Here is a 6,986-nt window from a genome sequence, read left to right as displayed (position 1 = left end):
TTCATCGTGGTCTAGCTTCAATTGACTCATGATTTCAACTATATAAAATGATAATATAGTCAATAAGATATTGATTTAGAAAGAATTGTGATTAGATTCTGATTAATAGAATGTAAGAAAAAAGTTCATAAGTTTTCAATTCATATTCATTATAGTAAATATATACAGTTTTACATAGAAAGTATTTATTGTTTAATGATGTTAAAGGTTAGACTGTACAAAAATCAAAGGCAATGTATATGTTCTTTCATTGAAATGTATCTGTAATCTATGAAGTCTAATTAGTCTTAAGAAACAATAAACAACAATCATTGACGATGTTTTCCATATTAGAGACTGGATTATAATTGACAATCAGTAAATCTTAATGAAATACTATTGTGCATATACCATAAAGCATCAGTAGTTTGTTGTTGCATTTTTGAAATCTTATAAGACAAAGACTACAAACGAATAAGTAAGCTAACAATATTTATTCTCAAACAGAGCCTACTTAACCTGTTCCTATCAAATACAAATTCAATATGAATGTATCATATTGATAATCTAATTGGTGCAATGATGTGTTAGACTAATTTTAAATTTCCCTTTATTTTAGTACGTTAACTTATTAAAATCAAATAGTTTATTTTTTCAGAAGGGGTTTTTGCGAAGATTTCAGTATTTTCATAGTTGAAATCATTAGTCAAAGGAAGTTAGACCACCATGGAAAACATGGAAACACTAGACGGCTGTTTCGTCCTATTGTAGGACGATCCTGCCTCGCAGGATTTGAACTTAGGACCTAACAGTCTCGCTCATGAGTGACTCATGAATTCGACTCACCTAGACTAGTGGCCACATTGCAATTTGATCGATAGCATTTGATCTGCACTAAGAAGGACTTGACACATATGACATTGATCACCACCCAATGATCGATCAATTGCGATAAAATTAATATAATCACCGCACAACCCCCTTCTGAGAATGAATAGTAAGCAAAGATGGATAGTGACTAGCAGTGGAATTCAGGACATGCGTTTCGTCCTATTAGGGACTCGTCAGCTGGATGTACCTGCATCTCAGAGTTGATGTTCACTGTGGGACTCGAACCCAGTACTTTTCGCTTCAAACGCCACCGTGTTATCCACAATACTAAATGAATTTAGAGAACGAATATTTAAATTTTACTGATTCAAATCAGATTGATTTGTTTTATTCTAACTTATTTGAAAATTTTTGACTTTTTAAATAAATTTAATAAAATAGGTATCAGTGACAAGATGGGACTTGATACTTTCAAATAAACTGAGAATTGGGTAGAAAGTTAATAGTAAATGTATTCTTTGTTATAAAACAACGAGTAGAAAAATTTTACTTCTGACTTTTCGTGACTTAATGTAATCCGTTTCTTCAAAGTGTCTATTTACTGTGAAGAAGTGGCTTGAGTTTAGTCACGAAACGTCAGGAATACGATTTTCTACCCATTGGGATATAACAAAAAATATGTTTATTATTATTTCAATAGAAGTTTCTTTTTCAGGATATTGTTTCACTTAGAATATAAAAAAGTTAACATATACTATGGAAACTGTAATAATTAGACAGGGGATAGTTCAAGATTTTATTCAATTACATTAACTTATGGTCTACTAATCATATTGATTTACATCATTCTAATTTATAATCTTGTATTATTTAGTGATTGCAACCGTCCACCGTTGTCTTCAGTGAGTTACTATCTCACAACAGACCCGGTTGAACTCCACTGGTCAGTACTTTTCACTAGAACTCCAGGAAATACCTCTTGAAGCCAGTCACTAGTGAGCACTTGATGGTTATTATCAGAAGGGATTTTGTGGAGATTTTAATAATTTTATGTAGTTGAGATTATGAGTCAATTGAAACTAGACCACCATAGAAAACTTAGAAGCACTAAATTGCCGTTTCGTCCTATTGTGGAACTCTTCAGAAGTGCGGTTGCTCAATTTCGTGGATTGGTTGAAGTCAGACATTAACACCATTGGATGCCGGATCAGTGGTCTGGAAGCTAAGCGCTCGCCTAGAGACCGATAGGTCCTGGTTTCAAATCTCATGAGGTGGGATCGTGGATGCGCACTGCTGAGGAGTTCCACAATAGAACGGGACGGCCGTCCAGTGCTTCCAGGTTTTCCATCGTGGTCTAGCTTCAATGGACTCATGGTTTCAACTATATAAAATTACTAAAATCTCCACAAAACTCCTCCTGATAATCTTGTATTATTCAGTGACTGTATATCTTAAATAATTTACAGCCTTTAAGTGTTTTCAGCAATATTTATTACAGTATTACAAAAAAGGATACTCAGTCAATTTTTAATAATCCAACTTTTTCTAACTTGTTAACCTTTTTGTGTGTGTGTGATCTAGATACCACACTAAAAATGGTGCCTAATAACTTGGTTCAGTTACTCACACCAATGAAGCTTTTTACGAATTGTGATAGAGCTGAAATATTTTATTCTTTGTCTGATCAGATTTCAATATAACTATAACTAGATGTTTTGGCATACAGAAATTGTAAGATTTAGATAAGATAGAGATGATTTGTAGCTCAAGAGAAAGCTTTGTAGGTGTCATGTTCTCTGAACTGAATGGCTCGGTTAGGAATAATTGCAATAAAAATTTGCCTGGAAAATTAAAGAACACAATGACGAAAATGGAAAAACTAAATATCATTAACGAGATAAGCTGAAATAACTGAAAAATCATTACATACGACATTATGGCTGTCCCTTTTTGTGTGAGTTTACATGCACACCAACTAGCTATTAAAAGCCGTGACACGTCATCGCACATATCTATAAATGTAAACAATAATGGATAGGAATTCAACTAAGAAAATGTCGAAATATCGGACAGAGAAAACAAATAAACCCAAAGAATTTTTAGAGCATGAAGGTCAGGTCACTTATTAACTAATATACCAATCCAAATTGACCCTTATTGGTCAGCTATTAAAAAAGACAAACAAGTGGAAGGTCAGAGGTCAGGTCAAAGAGGAAGACAATTAAAACAAAGATATAAACAATGAACGGTGAGCAACAAGCACTCAAATTTCATGTCAATAAAAGAGGCCTTTAGTTAAGTGTGGATGAATCCTAATAGCTCATTCCCTTCTGAGATAATTTTCTGAGGATTGTTGTCTAGAAGAACAATTAGAGGTTCACGATTAAACCTTTGGGGTTAGAGGAGATGACACTTCGAAAAGCTGCACTGATTCGAAGACTACCTCTAGACAGGTGAATAGAATGATGTAACAGGAATAAAATTTTGTCTAGATTTTATGCGATACTTGCGAATGATGAGAGTCCTAAACTATTAAATTATTAATACTTTACAATTTAAATGTCGAAGTTAACTGAAATGTTTTACCTCACTAATTAAATGTAAAAACATTAAAGAGATCAAGCAAAATAATACCTGAAATAATTAGAAATAAAAGATCATAGGGGTATGAAGTTAGTTAAGCGAAAAGAGGAAATTTTTCTGAATGGTCTCCTTGCTTTAGTGGATGATGTTTAATGGCTTGTGAAATAAGATGAATATGCATTTTCCTAGGCAATTTTTAGGAAGATTTAAGACACGAATGTTGCTTGACATGGCTTTTAAAACGATGGATATCAAGTTTTACCGACAAAAGGTTGACATTATAACATGAAAACCCGTTTAGTTACTTTATTATTATTAGATCATAGAATCATTTATTGCGTATAAATATTTGTGAACGGAATATACAGCTTGGTATTAAGTTCACTCAACTACCCAGTGCTCCTGGGTTTCAATAGTTATTTAGTTACAACCAATCCATGATGCGAAATTTTTAGTTGAACAATCTACTCAATGTTCTATAACTAGATTACTGTTTATTTAGGTTGTATTTTTTTGTTATTTTAACAGAGAATCTCCATTTGTGTCACCGTCAACTCCTCTCTTTATTCTTCTTCAGGATTATTTAAACTAGAAAGAGGTCAATGAAGAAAAATAATTCCTTCCATATATAATCATAAACAAATAGAATAACAATTGTTTCTGTTCAATCAACAGTGAATATCCGAACTCGTGATAAGAAAAAATGCTGGGGCGTGTGAGGATAATCTATTTGGTTGAACTAAGATTTTGGTTTTTTCAAATTTTTCAGCATCACAAGTGTTGATCCACATGGTAATGAAATAAGCAGATTTTGACCTCGTATTTATAAATAGATTTATTCTAATATCCATTAATTTTGATAGACACAGTAATTTGTTTGAAAACTAGATGAATAAATATAAACCTATTTAGCCTAAGGAAAAAAGTTAAGATTTATGAAAAATAGGAGGTCTAAATTTTTAGCTTATTTAGTCCTGGAAAACATATCATAAGGATATGCATCTTGTAAGGTAGTAATCAGAGTTAGTTAACAGTAAACCCTGAATCTAGGTTTCGTGCTACATGGAACTCGTCAGTAAGGTGTACCCGTAATACTGAGGGAACTGATACTCCCTGGTAAATTTGATCTAGTGTCACCCAGCTTCACAAATACAGACGTTACCACTGAGCTTTCTGGGCCACGACTGACATCCTATAGGACTGTGATGCATTCACAACTAGTTGATCAATCGATCTGCACTAAGAAGGACCTGACATATATGACATTGGTCACTACCCAGTGATCAATCAATTGTATATACATCACAGTCCTATAGGATGTCAGTCGTGGCCCAGAAAGCTCAGTGGTAACGTCTGTATTTGTGAAGCTGGGTGACACTAGATCAAATTTACCAGGGAGTATCAGTTCCCTCAGTATTACGGGTACACCTTACTGACGAGTTCCATGTAGCACGAAACCTAGATTCAAGGTTTCTTGTTAACTACCTTCAATCACCACTTTACATCTCAACATAGTGCTTTCGGTATCGAATCACCTAGACTAGTAGCCACACTGCGAATTGCCCGAGAGAGTTCGATCTGCACCAAGAATAATCTGACATGAATGACATCGGTCAATACTCAGTGATCGATCAGTTGTGAATATACATTTTCCCTCACAAAATGCATGAACTATACCAGGTTTTATTCTAATACCTATATGATTAGATTCGACAAGTCATAAATTTTTTGGCTCCGTGATACTGTAACAATTTTACGTATTAAAATTATTTGTTTTTAAGGGTATTTTCGCTTTATTTTCAAGTGTTTATAACTTCCCTTTGTTGATACCAAGGACTAAGATTGGTCAGTATCTGTGCATCTGAGCTGATTACCTCAATATTGTCACTTAGTTACAAGTTTTCAGTACAGGAGAACAGTGGATTTCGGGAGTCGCATTTTGTTTTATTTGGAACTCGCAAGCTCCATGTACTTGCATCTTATTGTTTACATTCACACTGAATCTATAACCCAGTACCTTCAAGATGAGCTTCTTGATAAAAATACAAACTCTTACAGATAAAATTCATATCCGTTACACGAGCTAGTGACTATATTCACTCATTAGCTTATTAGTTAATATCTTGGTGTTTGAAGCGACAGTCACTGAGTTCAAATCTGAATGTAAACATGAACGCTGAGATGCAGGTACTTACAACTAAGGAGTTCTACATAGGACAAATTTGTGGGTCTTAGATTCCATCGTTAGCCATTACGCAAATTTATTAGATATTCTCGTATCTATTCTTCATTATCACACAGAGATAAGTCTTTGGATATAAAAACTAACAGTCGTTTACCGTACTATTATAAATAATACTTATAGAAGTCGGTAAAACCAGTTTAGTTTTTAAGTGTAGTGATAGATTTTTAATCGAACTAATCATTATTTATCATATTTCCTCACTAAACTCGGATCATTTTGAAGAAAATACTGAAAGGCTAAATGCTTTAAATACGAGCATGGTGCTTTATTAAGTTTATATTACTTAAACAACAGATCTTTATACAAAAACCTCTACTAATGGTAACCTTTATGGTTCATTTAGTTTCACCTTTAAGAGGACCGGAGAAGGAGAGACAGAGTCCCTTTTACCTTGTCATTTATCACTAACTTGGAAATAGTTTATATAGTTGAGATCATGAGTCAATTGAGGCTAGACCACCATGGAAAACCTGGAAGTACTGGGCGGACGTTTCGTTCTATCGTGGGACTCCTCAGAAGTGCGCATACACGATCCCACCTCACGAGATTCGATCCCAGGACATATCAGTCTCGCGCGAAAACGCTTAACCTCTACACCACTGAGCTGGTCGGCGTTCAACGGTTTTAATGTCTAACTTCAACCAATCCACAAAATTGAGCAACCATTCACTAATGTCTTGAGTGAGTTGATATCTCACAACAGACCTGGTTAAACTCCACTGGGTACTGCTTCTCACTAGAGCTCCATGAAATACCTAATGTAGCCAGTCACTAGCGAGCACTTGATGATTATTATCAGAAGGGGGTTTTGTGGAGAAATATTTCTTAATCAGTTTGGGATAATTATTATTAAAGCCAAAAAGTAGTATGTTTGCTTGTACAGTTTATCAAACACTGCATATATATGTATAATCGCTTCTAGTTGTCGTAATCAAATAACAAAATATGGTCCTTTTGGTTTCTATAAATCATAACTTACAACTTGAATATCTTAACACATCCAAAGGTCATGTGTTATATTAACCTATTCTTTATTAAATATCAGGTTTGTACTCTAGAATGATGAGTAGTTTTTGGTAAATATCTAAGTACTCTGCTACCATATTTTGGCAATAAGTTCTTAGAATTAAAGTGACTATGTAGTTAAAAAATTTTAAAATATAATTATAAATTTCCACTGGAAGTTAATCTTGATAAAGAGAGAAAAAATGTTTGATATTTAAAGTTTCAGTTTTGGGATTCGGGTTTTTCGGGATACACTGACAATGGTTAGTAACACCTATATTTGATAATCCTTACTTAGTTACCTTTATAGAGTTTTATTACGAAAAACTTTTAATTACAAAAC

General features: G+C 33.8%; 1 non-coding gene across 1 annotated transcript; it reads right to left on the bottom strand.

The window, feature by feature from the left end:
* Nucleotides 1–1,075: 1,075 nt before the first annotated feature.
* Nucleotides 1,076–1,147, bottom strand: Smp_tRNA_02174_Pseudo_TTG.1.1. The gene has a single exon. It is a non-coding gene (tRNA).
* Between the last annotated feature and the right edge of the window lie 5,839 nt (nt 1,148–6,986).

This window comes from Schistosoma mansoni, chromosome 1 (assembly GCF_000237925.1).
Source record: "Schistosoma mansoni strain Puerto Rico chromosome 1, complete genome".
Classification (NCBI taxonomy): Eukaryota; Metazoa; Platyhelminthes; class Trematoda; order Strigeidida; family Schistosomatidae; genus Schistosoma; species Schistosoma mansoni.
This window is presented reverse-complemented; position numbering and strand designations above follow the sequence as displayed.